A 13,274-nucleotide genomic window follows, 5' to 3' on the forward strand; every position below is an offset into this window, starting at 1 on the left:
AATTTTATATAAAAACCATTTTCACGTGTAGAACATGCCTCACACACAGCGAAAGTTCAAACTGGTTACAATAACAGTAAAATAAAGCCACAGGCCATAGAAAGATGCATTTACATATTCCAACAACGTAACTGTGGGAACGTAGAGTGCATGTAAAAATTCATACATATACGTATGTAGGGACGTCCAGAAGACGCCCTTTATTGGACATATACCAGGCCTATGGCAAAACTATAGCTCAGGAAGAGCAGCTCCAAAGACGCGTCCTTCGTCCAGGTAGCTCTCACACAGCTTCAACATAGGAATTCAATGACGGCGAATCCAGCTCGAGCACACACACCCCCCCCTGCCCTCTGACGCCATTTCCTATTTCCGGCAGGGCGGAACGCGGCCGAAGCAGGGAAGTGGCGTCGGAGGGGGCGGGGCGCCGGAGAAGGAAATTGGCCGGGTGAGTGGCGGGCTACCTCCGGCGCGAGTTTGAAGGTAGGTATGGGGAACGGAGGAGGAGCTTGGGATTTAGGGAAATATGTCGGCTCTCGCGCGCGCGTGGGGGGGGGAGGGGGAGGGAGGTGGAGAGATACGTGCTGGACTAGGCAGAGCGGAGGAGAGAGATTATGGGATGGGCCCCCGAACGCCTGGGAAGATGGGTGGGCAGTGTGAGAGCAGCATTACGGTCATCTGGTGCTCTTAACGCTTTATCTGATCCCCCTGGGTTCATTTTCAAAGCACGTTGACTTACAATGTTGCATAGTAACGTGTAACATAGTAGATGACGGCAGATAAAGACCCGAATGGTCCATCCAGTCTGCCCAACATGATTCAATTTAAATTTTTTAAATTTTTTCTTCTTAGCTATTTATGGGCAAGAATCCAAAGCTTTACCCTGTACTGTGCTTGGGTTCCAACTGCCGAAATCTCTGTTAAGACTTACTCTAGCCCATCTACACCCTCCCAGCCATTGAAGCCCTCCCCTGCCCATCCTCCACCAAATGGCCATATACAGACACAGACCGTGCAAGTCTGCCCAGTACTGGCCTTAGTTCAATTTTTAATATTATTTTCTGATTCTAGATCCTTTGTGTTCATCCCACGCTTCTTTGAACTCAGTCACAGTTTTACTCTCCAACACCTCTCTCAGGAGCGCATTCCGGACATCCACCACCCTCTCCATAAAGTAGAAATTCCTAACATTGCCTTTGAATCGACTACCCCTCAACCTCAAATTATGTCGACTGGTTTTACCATTTTCCTTTCTCTGGAAAAGATTATGTTCTATGTTAATACCCTTCAAGTATTTGAACGTCTGAATCATATCTCCCCTGTCTCTCCTTTCCTCTAGGGTATACATATTCAGGGTTTCCAGTCTCTCCTCATATGTCTTCTGGCTCAAGCCTCCTATCATTTTTGTCACCCTCCTCTGGACCTTATCTTTGTAAGTATCTTTGTAAGTCTCTGCACTTTTTGAAAATGAGCCTCCCTATCTATTACTACTACTATTAATTATTTCTATAGCGCTACAGACGCTCGCAGCGCTGTACAGTCACAAAGAGTAAGAAAACAGTCACTGCTCGAAAGAGCTTACAATCTAATCATATCTCGGCTAAGGAGTAGCTGCAGGTAAATGAAACAATTTAAAGCCAGTGCTCTGGTTACATAGTAATAAATGCTAGCCCCAAATAACTCAGAAATTCAGATTGGTTGTGTGGGGGTTTCTTACTTTCTGATTCGTGTAGTTCAATTGAGTAGTTATAGATGTAGAACCTTTTTTAAGCTTTATTGGTAAGTGAAATGGAATATAAAACTCTGTAAATGCAGTTAGACAGGTACTAAAAAAGGTGCCAATTAAGTAGTTCCATAAAGAAGCCTCTGTCTGGCCAGTTGTGGTTTACATCCCTAAAGTAGTTTGGTTTTAGAAATCCAGAACGTCTAAACTGAACTACAGATATTGCAGGCTTTTACAAACGTGTAGTGGCATTCAAATGAGTAGATAGCTATTTTAGAAAGTTGCAATATAAAGTATAGATCAAAACCAATGTTCTCAAGATAGTGTATTGTGAGTGGTTATTAAAAATGTGCTTGTATTTTCAATTTTGCAGTGACTGTACATGGGTATTAAAAACGCGGAACTGGCATGTACGTCCACTCCTATGCATGTTAGGATTTGGGATTTGCATGACTGATTGAAGAAGCAATTATGTTTACCTCTTTGTTGTTTAAAACAAATTACATCACTTTCCCACTGGTGAGTCAGCTTGCCTGATATTCTACAATATACCCTCTTACCACTTCTCCCACCCCAACCATTTCCCATGAAAATATGAACGTGTGGAAACTTTTGAAGAGCCCTTTGTGTGTGTATGTATGTGTGTTTATATATATATATATATATATATATATATAGGGGTCACAGTTCAGATAATAGTGCCTCAAACCTCCGCACTTAACCATGTTTATTGACTAGTTATCTTCATTCTTTTTAACAGCAAAATCCTAGTTATAGCCATACTCAACCAAATCCTCTTTGGAATTTCATATCCTTCATTAAATCCTTGCCTTTTAGTTATTCATCTCTTCAACAGCATTCAGTATTCTAACCCAGAGCAAAAATCATGTGCTGAAAATCAGCAAAGGTCAATGTTTGATATAATGAAAAAAGGAAAATTTTCTAGCTATTCTCCACTTATGTGCTAAACTTTCCAAGGACAATCTTGCTGAACTGACCATGAATTTTTAATTCTTTGATTTATCTGCCTTCAAAGTACTGTACTTAGATTTAAAATATAAAGAGCAACAGGCTCCAGACCATCAGTATACTCATCTTCAACATCCCTCTATAACTTCAGATTAAAAAATGAAAGAATTATAAGATCAATAGGGACAGAGCCAAGTCTCCTGGTCTCATTGGCAAGAGCATCTCCTAAGTATCATTCTCTAGTAGTACTTCCAGTCTGATAGTCTCCCATTGAACAACTCTTAATTTCATCTCTCTCAAGCTCTCTTTTCAAAAATATCATTCTCATATCTCTTACATCGGTTGCAGTAGACTCAAAAGCTTATGTCAGATCCAACTTATACAACATTCTACCACGATAAGTTAGTTCTTCATACTCAACTGAAGTACCTCCCAAAGGTCATCTCAGAATTTTGTTTGAAGCAGTCTATAATTTTCTCTCTTTTTTTTTTTTTTCAAAGATAACATTTTCGCCCTGGTGAAGCACCTACACGTTGGATTGCAAACGTGTTCTAGTTTGCTACTTGGATTAGACAACATCTTACAAAACAACTTTTCATCTCTTCCTGTCATTCAATCCTCCCATGATTGCAGTTCCTATCAACAGGAGAACCTTCTTCACAGGGCCGGGGGATGGTATCTCTTGCTATGCACATTGCGTTTAAGCAGTGATGACTTCAGTAACTCATCTGTGTTCCATTCCCTTTGAGGATAACTGTAAGCAGCTACCTAGTCCTTAATCCAAACCTTCACATCCCACTATTGTTTGATGTAATCCCATGCTAAACCACCAAACTTCAGATATCTCTAAAGAGCAGTCTGCATAAAATCTAAAACTAGAAAGACACCACATAAGTGATCAAATGGAATCTGCTCATTAAGAAAGCTTTAGCAAGATAGATTCTACTACGATTCCACAAAGAAAGAACTAAAGCACCTGAAAGTGGTCCAGAATTCAGCAACTAGGTTGATCTTCCCACCGCTTCGAGAGGGCAAACCCATCGCTACTCAAATTACATTGGCTTCCTGTGAAAAAAACAATCCACTATAAGTTAGCCTGTATGATTCACAAGTCCATTTTCAGAGAAAACTCCAGTAGACTAGTGACCAGCATTCTGGTCTCACACGCCTTACTTAATTCAAGAACCACACAGTGATTCAAGATACTGTTTCCGTCCTGGTGTTAAAAGCTGCTAGCGCAGTTTAGTAAAAGGGTATCATAATGTAGATAATGCAATAGGACAAGCCACTAATGATTATAATCATAATAAAAAGCAAAATACCAAAGAATTAATAGACTACAGGAGAGGAAAACAGGGAGTATACTGTATGTGAAGATGGAAGCATGGATAAGATGACACAGAAGTAGTGCATAGTGAATGAGTAGACCATGAAGATTGTGAACAATGAGCACCATAAGTGCCATATTGATTAAACTAGTGAGAAAAAAGCAAAAAAAGACAATACCTTGAAGAATAGCAGAGTACAGAACTTACTGCTGAAAAAACTCTGCAAGCATATAAGGAGGAAGAAACCGGTAAATTATGTCAGTATGTAAAAAGACTAAAACTAAAAAGAAATGAATAGAGGGGAGATTAAACTAACCAAATTATAATATCAAAGAGTCACTTACTTAAATAAAAAATGGTGGTGCTATGGGACAGTGCAAAATGAAATTGAAACCAAAAAATAACAAAAAAAGGGGGGGAAACGTAGATAAATGAAAATGCCATATGTATTCATAAGAACATAAGCAGTGCCTCTGCTGGGTCAGACCAGAAGTCCATCACATAAGAACATAAGCAATGCCTCCGCTGGGTCAGACCTGAGGTCCATCGTGCCCAGCAGTCTGCTCACGCGGCGGCCCAACAGGTCCAGGACCTGTGCAGTAATCCTCTATCTATACCCCTCTATCCCCTTTTCCAGCAGGAATTGTCCAATCCTTTCTTAAACCCCAGTACCATACTCTGCCCTATTACGTCTTCTGGAAGCACATTCCAGGTGTCCAACACACGTTGGGTAAAGAAGAACTTCCTAGCATTCGTTATGAATCTGTCCCCTTTCAACTTTTCCGAATGCCCTCTTGTTCTTTTATTCTTTGAAAGTTTGAAGAATCTATCCCTCTCTACTCTCTCTCTATGCCCTTCATGATCTTGTAAGTCTCTATCATATCCCCTCTAAGTCTCCTCTTCTCCAGGGAAAAGAGACCCAGTTTCTCCAATCTCTCAGCGTATGAAAAGTTTTCCATCCCTTTTATCAGACGTGTCGCTCTCATCTGAACCCTCTCGAGTAACGCCATATCCTTCTTAAGGTACGGCGACCAATATTGGACGCAGTACTCCAGATGCGGGCGCACCATCGCCCGATATAACAGCAGGATAACTTCTTTCGTTCTGGTTGTAATACCTTTCTTGATAATACCTAGCATTCTATTCACCATCTTAGAGGCCGCTGCACACTGTGCCGATGGCTTCATTGTTTTGTCCACCAGTACCCCTAAGTCCTTCTCTAGGCTACTTTCACCCATTACCAGCCCTCCCATCGTATAGCTGTACATCGGGTTTCTGTTTACTACATGCAAGACTTTACATTTCTCTACATTAAACTTCATCTGCCATTTATTTGCCTACTCTCTCAGTTTGTTCAGGTCCCTTTGTAAATCTTCACAGTCCTCTTTATTCCTGACCCCACTAAAATGTTTTGTGTCATCTGCAAATTTTATAACTTCGCACTTCAGCCTTGTTTCTAGGTCATTTATGAATACATTGAACAGCAGCAGTCCGAGTACCGACCCCTGCGGAACACCACTCATGACCCTTCTCCAGTCCGAGTAGTGGCCCTTCACTCCTACCCTTTGCTTCCTACCTGCCAACCAATTTTTGATCCATCTATGAACATCCCCTTCCACCCCATAGTTCTTCAGTTTCCTAAGCAGGCGTTCATGGGGTACCTTGTAAAAGGCTTTTTGGAAATCCAAGTATACAATGTCTTTGTCCATTTGCTTGTTTATTCCTTTGAAGAAGTACAATAAGTTTGTTAGGCACGATCTTCCCTTGCAGAAACCATGTTGGCTTGTTTTCATCAGTTTATTCCTTTCTAGATGTTCATCGATGCTGTCTTTTATCACGCTTCCACCATCTTCCCCGGAACCAAAGTCAAACTTACTAGTCTGTAGTTCCCCGAGTCGCCTCTCGATCTTTTTAAAGATCGGTGTAACATTTGCTATCTTCCAATCCTCCGGGATCACTCCTGTTTTCAGGGATAGATTACAAACCTGCTGTAGTAAATCCGCTATTTCCTCTTTTAGCTCTTTCAATACCCTAGGGTGGATTCCACTAGTAAAGCCCAAAAAAAGAGCAGTAAAAAACCTGAATACCGTCGGGCAAAAGCTAAAAATAAACACAACTCTACTGAATACAAAGCCGATCGGTTGTAAAATGAAAATTATAAGACACTCTTTTAAAACAAAATTACAAAAGCCAATTTAAACTGGAGATTTGTGAAAAATGAAAGATATTGGGCTCGTACCTTTGTTTGAAGAATGGCATCATTGGGCAGCAATGTAAAATGAAACCGGCAGGGAAAAACCCTATGAACTTTTTCCACTTTTGAAGACGAGAGGGAGCTTAATTGAGATCACGAGATCAGGTGGGAGCAAGAAGCAAGGGGGGGGCTTGCATTGCTGATCTTTCCCGGGGGGGGGGGGGGTGCGCTTTGCCATTTAAAAAAAAACCCCCAAAACCTGAGTTTGTTTCTTCAGCGGGCCCCCCCTGACAAGTTCTGGCTCTAGACATGTGTCTATTGGGCCTACCCATTAATCCGGCCCTGTTCAGCAGGGCCCCCTGACTATTTCGGGCCCTAGGCACGTGCCTAGTTGGCCTATTGGGTAATCCAGCCCTGCCTGCTGGGCAGAAGGAATGGACCCTGCCTTCATCTACTATGCACTATATTAATAAGGGTACTACAACAGGTAAAGTTTTCAGCCAGCAGTTTAATCTGACTCAAAACATACAGTGGATGTAGAGAGGTCACAGGAGGCAGCCAAGTCAGCTGACCAGGCAGGCAGCCTTGCGCGCCGCTCTGCCGCTGGAGAGGCAGCTGGAGACAGCAGTTCTTCCCACATGAGCAGCAGTTTCCTCGCAGGCCGGGCATGAGCAGCAGCCATCGGAACTGGAAGCCACTAAGAGTCCCGGCATGGCGGCGCAGCCCTGACGAGAGCGAGTGGCTATGGCAACAGCAGCAGCGGCGGCTGGTTCCAGCCTCCCGCTCTCCTCTCTTCCTTCCCCCATGGCAGCACTGGGTGGCACATTCGGGCCTCAGCTGCCTCCACTGCCGCTTCTCTGACTCATTTTGTGTTCACCTCAGCCCCCGAGGCAGGCGGGACATGAAAGAACAGGTCCGTCAAGCTGCACTGGAGGAACTAAAATAAGATATGGGGGAGAGGTCCTGCCTGCCTGCTTGCTTCGGGGGGTGGGGAGCCCTGCCTGCCTGCCTCGGGTTGGGGGGTGGTGATGAGGAATACAAGAGGAAGAAAATGAAGCTTGACATGGGGAGGGAAAGAGACAGAGTAAAGAAATGCTGAAGGAGGAGGGAGCATAGGGACAGGGACAATGAATAATGCTGGAAAAGGGAGGAATAAAGATACAGAGATATAATACTTAATGGAAAGGGAGGAAATGGTACACATGGATAGTGAAGAAGAGAAGAAATATTATGCTCTTTTGGAGCCCTGCCTGCTTGCTTGCCTCAGGGTGGGGGGGGGGGCCTTGCCTGTCACTAGGCCTGCCTGCCCTGTCCCTGCCTATCTCTAGACCACCAGAAGGGGACAGGGTACAGAGCCTGACCGGGAGGGGGGACAGAGTGCAGAGCCTGGCAGGGAGAATTTGGTTCAGAATGTTTTTTTTTTCTTGTTTTCCTCCTCTAAATCTAGGGTGCGTCTTATGGTCAGGTGTGTCTTATGGAGCAAAAAATACAGTATATATATTTTTCTAGCTAGAGACAAAACTGGATATCAAGGGGAGGAGCCACTGAAGACAGGAGTCCCTGCACATGCTCAATAAACCAAAAGCTTACTTATGCTAGGGGAGAATACCAACACACAAGATCAGTCTAGACTTCACCAACAAGTGTGACTACATCTCCCCTGCTGTCTATGGAGAACCCTTGTTACAGGTAAGCAACTTCACTTTCCCTTTGTACTGCTATAAAGATAGCAGGTGTCAAAGCCAGCTTTGGGGGGGGGGATTTACATCTAGGACAATTGATCTGGGTCTCCAAGCCTGCCTGAAGCTAAAGGCATAGCCTGTTAACAGGCATAGAGGTCCCCTTCCAAATTTCTTCCAAATTTGGCCCTAATACCAGCTCTGTACATTCCAAAAAAAATGGCATACTTGTATTCTAATCACTAAATAGAAAACATTTTTCTTTCTACCTTTGTGGTCTGGCCAGTTTTCTTATCATGTTGTCCCAGTCTCTGGTTTCTGTGTTTCACTGTTTCCAATATTTCCCGTCCATTTGACATTGCTTCACTGTCCATGTCCACTGTCCATCTCACTTCTGATAGCATTCATAAAGTTTTAAAGATCACAGAAAGAGGAAGATGGGCAACAATATCTGTCAAAGTTACGAGAAGCTGGAATAGTAGTTGTGGTAGCAAATATGCAAATAGAAGAATAAAAAAGTAGCCCAAAATAATAAACAGGGGAGCAAGAGTCTTATTATTATTATGTCTAGGTTTGTTAGTAACAAGGAGGTACAAAAATGGTATTACAAGACTCAAAGATGATCAGGTGGAAGTAGGATAATAGAAGATAGCCCATTTCCAATCACACATGCTTTAGGAATACCAGGACAGCAAAAATGGCTTTCAGCTTTGTTGTTAATTCCTGATTTGAGGTATCAGTCATAGGAAGAATCTCTAAGAACCTTGAAAAATAGTCTATAATAGTGTTTTTCATTGCAAGGCCCTAGGACCAGTAGCAGTTCCCATTGGCCCTAAATGTGACCCCCCTGATACATTCTCCACCTTCCTTTCTCCTCCTTTTTTGTGGCATACCTCCATATTTAATACCTGTATCATGAAGGGCTGCCAACTGGACATTTTTTTGGATGGCCTGGCCGGTCTTGCAAAGAGGAGGCTGGCGGCTGGTAGGACAGAAAATCGCCAATGTAATTGCTGGTTTTCTCCTGACTGCCAGTCGCTCTCAAGTTCTAATGACGACTGTACCATCACTACCACTACCATCTTTCCCCATTCCCCAGACCTAGATCCTTCCCTTTGTCGTATCTTATCCTATTAATGCAACTGTAGGAGTAATCACTGCTTTACCTTTGGAGGTTTTGGGGCCTATAACTTAGACCAAGAACCATCTTTTCTGTCCTGAAGCATTCTGGATGTGTTTACAAGATCTATGTACATAGCACAAGGACATCAACCATCACTGGAACTCTGTTGCCATGAGAGTATGTGGAGGAGAGGCTGCTCCACAATCATTGCTATGTACAGTGCCTTGTGCTGTTATCATTTTGGCATATCTGGCTGTCTCGCTGGAACTGTCTACAAGAATGCTATTCATTATTCTGTATGCCAAAAAAGCCCCTGCTGGACAAGTTCTGATTGGTCCCCTATGGGTCACCTGCACACACCCTGAGAAATTTGCTGCACAATCCATGGCAGACAATTTTGATTTTGGAGAAATCCAGAGCTAGATTTGTGAAGCTCCTTTGCAAGGACAATAAGAACTAATAAAAATAGAAGAATCTTCTAGGTGTCATGCCAGCTCTCTGAAAGAGAGCTAGAGGGACTCTTTGTATTTGGACACTGCTGAACTTGGTCTCTGATTTACGACTGGTATGCAACTGGCAACTGACTGTTCTGACTGCTGCCGAAGAAAATTACCTTGTACTGAAACGGAGCAAGGAGTTTACATCTATCCTGACTGGACTTCATGGCTTGCAGTACGCTAGTAGCCAAAGAAGATAAATCCATCCCCCATGTGAGCTAATATCAGCTGGACCCAAGGGTGAGGCAGGGATTTATGTCTTATAAGTTCTGCATGGGTTAGATAGTCATCTTTGCTTTGCTAAGGGTACGCTTTTTCTGGGACCAATGGTATTTAACCAAGCTATTTCAGTTGTGGTGTTTATATTCTTTTATCAGGAATCATACCCCCCATTTTACAAATCCGTAGCACGGTTTTTAGCGCCGGCCGAGGTGGTAATAGCTCCGATGCTCATAGAATTCCTGTGAGCGTTGAAGCTGTTACCTCTGCGGCTGGTGCTAAAAACCACGCTACGGTTTTGTAAAAGGGGGGAGGGATAGTTTGTTTACATAAGAATATATATGTTGTATGATAATTAGTCATATTTTCTGATTACTTCGTGATACATATGTACTGATTGTGTGCTGACACATTTACGTAGATATTTGTGCATAATTAATTTGTTATTCAGCGTGCTATATTATTTTCTTTATTTTTTTATAATAAAGTAAGTTTCAGATATTCTCTGGTCTCATCCTTCCAATAAGATTATGAAAGTCTGAACCCCTGGGTTTGGCATAAGGTGTAGTGCACCCTAGACACGAGTACAGATGCTTATCTGATTGCCTGACAGATTTATTACACCTAATTAGCCTTACACAACTTCCTGTTTCTGTGTAAGTGGGATATAGTAGAGAGAAGGCTTCAGGGCCAGTCAGAGGCAGCATGTGTTAATCATTCCTGCAGCAGGTGAAAAAAGTAAGTCTGAAAGACTGGGGGGAAGGGAGTAAGAGAACCTGGACCCATGTGGAACTCTCTCTTCAGTAGAATAACCTTTCTCATTCATCTTCACTTCATTTTCTTTTCTTTTTCCATCCTCATGAACCTGTTCTCATTTTTCTGCTCTTTTTTTTTAGTAAGTAGAAGCTACTGCATTAGCCATCAATAGGTATATCAAGGATTTGGTAGTAAATAATATGAGAGAGGCAGACAAAATACCAGCCCAGGTGGAGGAAGGGGAGAGATACTGGATTTGTGAAAGGAGGGAAAAGAGCAAGAGATGCCAGTATGCAAGGAACTGGACCTACAGAAGGAGGGAGAAAGGAGAGAATAAAATGCTGCACCTGGGTGGAGGGGGGCGAGGGAGCAGGAAGGATGAAGAGATGCCGCCCAGGTGGGAGGAGGGGAAGGAGAGCGGGAGACATATGGCACCATGGAGGAGGAGATGGAGAAATGTTTCCTAGAGACAAGTCGCTACTATGATTGGGATCATAGTGGTGGTGGAGAAAGGAAATGGAGTGGAGGCAATATGAGGACAAGCTACAAATAAATGATCCAGCTCCACTCAGAAAGGAACAACCCACCTCACCTGCCCAAATGCAAATTTCCTCTTCCCCTGTTTCCACTTTGCCCCATCTCTCCTCTCTGGTCCACCTGTTTATCATGTCTATGTGGACATTTTGAAAGTATTGAGACATTGCAAGACATATCTCACTGTTTCTTGTACACTTCTGGCCTAGTTTAGCTTTCCCAGATCTGGCTTATAATGACACTTACCACTCTGGGTTTGAGACACTCATTAAAGAGCCTTGACCTGCCCCTTCCACTACCACTCCCATTGCCCATCTTCCTTTTATCCCTTCTCTGGCCAAGCATGGGGAACAGATGATCATTCCTTCCCAGGAAGAATGAGGGGGCTTTCATTAGCCCAGAAATGAGCTTTTCTGTCAGGCAGATACTTTAAAGATGTTTCTATGCCTGTGACATCAGTATCATGGCCCGCATAACATCTTATGTGCACATGTGGAGATAAGCATGGATATTTATATTAACCTACCATAGATGGGTGTATACATTTACCCCCACATACATGTCTATTTTGTAATTGTGCACCCACTTACATGCATTTATAAAATATACATGTACATCTGAGTGGGCTATATTAGGGCACACCTAAATATTTAGTTGACCTTTATAGAATTACCTTCTAAGAGAGTTAGTTACTAAGCTGCAGTAAAAGCTATCATTTTAGCACAGACTAGTGACTCTTGCAGTAAAAATACATTTGCATTGCTGGGGTCTCGTGGGGGTACACAGGGCAGTGCAGGAGTGATCCCCAGTCACTTTTGCCTCCTAGGCTGTTGACATCAAAATGGCACTTCTAGTGGTAGCCTCATAGTCCTACCACTAGCGTTCAAGTTGCTAGATTAGGGTACATGTTCATTATCAGCTTGATCTGTAGTGCAAGACTACTGCTAGGGGTCAGAGGTACCATTTTGGTGCTGGGAGCCTAGGTTAGCTGGTGAGATAGGGGATCACTCCTGCATCCCTGTTATATATCAGGCAATCTCATCCTTCTTCTCATCAACACTTCTCTACAATCAGGCTAGTGCCCACAAACTGGAAATAAGCAATCATCGGACCAATCCTAAAAAAAGCCCCACACTCAATCCTAGTGTGTCTAGCAACTTTAGACCGGTCTCCAACCTACCCTTTATCGCCAAGGTTCTGAAAAAAACAGTACTCAACCAATTACATTCCTTCATTGACAAACAAAGAGCCTTATCCACCTTCCAATCAGGATTCAGGAAATTCCATAGTACTGAAATCGTCCTTCTCAACATCATCGACCACTGCTGGAAACTCATGGATAAAGGTAATGTTATCCTGATGCTACTGGATCTCAGCACAGCCTTTGACACCATAAACCATCCACTTCCTCATTACACGACTCTGAAATTAGCATCCAAGACACTGCATTATGCTGGTTCACATCCTTCCTGAGTAATTGATCCAAAAGCATTTGTTGAAATATTCTGACTTGATATTGAGGACATATATAAAGTTCAATGGTTGGCTTTGGCTCAACTATGACAAGCTGTTTTGGAAGGTTTTATGTAGGGATAAAGCTGATTTTTGGGGATTTAAGGATGTAGAAATTTTATTACAGGAGATGACACCAGCTAGCTCTTGGAAATTGAGGGGTGACATTCCCGTAAACAGTCTCTGGGCAATAGGTAGTAGTATGCAAATGTGGTGGGCTTGTCAGCTTTGAAGAATCCTAATCTTGTGGGAAGGCTGCCACCCTTGAGATTAATTGATCCCAAAGCGTACTACTCAATGCGGTTCTATCGAAACCAAAATCAATCAAATATGGTGTTCCACAAGGAGCCCTACTATCTCCTCTATTTAATCTCTACTTTAGATTCTGAGATAGGAATTGAATCCACCGTCCTAAAGTAGTTCTCAAACTTCCTACACTCTCGCTCCTACACTGTCAACACAAATGGCACCATGTCCGTTCCTTGGGCACCATCTTGCGGTGTCCCTCAGGAATCACTCCTATCCCCTATTCTCTTTAACATCTATATGTCCTCCCTGAAACTCCTCCAATTATTCCCCTTGAAACAATCTACACATACGCTGATGACATCCTTGTCCTCCTTGAGACAGACCAGAACCTTACCAACCTCCACGAGAACATTACAGCTTGCATAATGAGACTCCATTCCTGGTCCTTCTCGGTACAGATGAAATTGAATGAATCAAAAACAAAATTACTC

The 13,274-nt window shown here is 43.0% G+C and overlaps 1 protein-coding gene across 3 annotated transcripts in view; it reads left to right on the forward strand.

Annotated features, from left to right (window-relative positions):
• Nucleotides 1-403: 403 nt before the first annotated feature.
• FAM120B (family with sequence similarity 120B) overlaps nt 404-13,274 on the forward strand; it is a 155,520-nt gene continuing 142,649 nt past the window's right edge. Inside the window, exon 1 of one of the 3 annotated variants that reach the window (XM_033938787.1) lies at nt 404-483. The gene's annotated coding sequence lies outside the window, so the exon portion shown is untranslated. Of the gene's footprint in view, nt 484-1,375; nt 1,433-13,274 lie in introns of those variants that run through there. The other 2 variants (XM_033938790.1, XM_033938788.1) reach the window with 2 other exon arrangements.

This window comes from Geotrypetes seraphini, chromosome 3 (genome assembly GCF_902459505.1).
Source record: "Geotrypetes seraphini chromosome 3, aGeoSer1.1, whole genome shotgun sequence".
Taxonomy (NCBI): domain Eukaryota; kingdom Metazoa; phylum Chordata; class Amphibia; order Gymnophiona; family Dermophiidae; genus Geotrypetes; species Geotrypetes seraphini.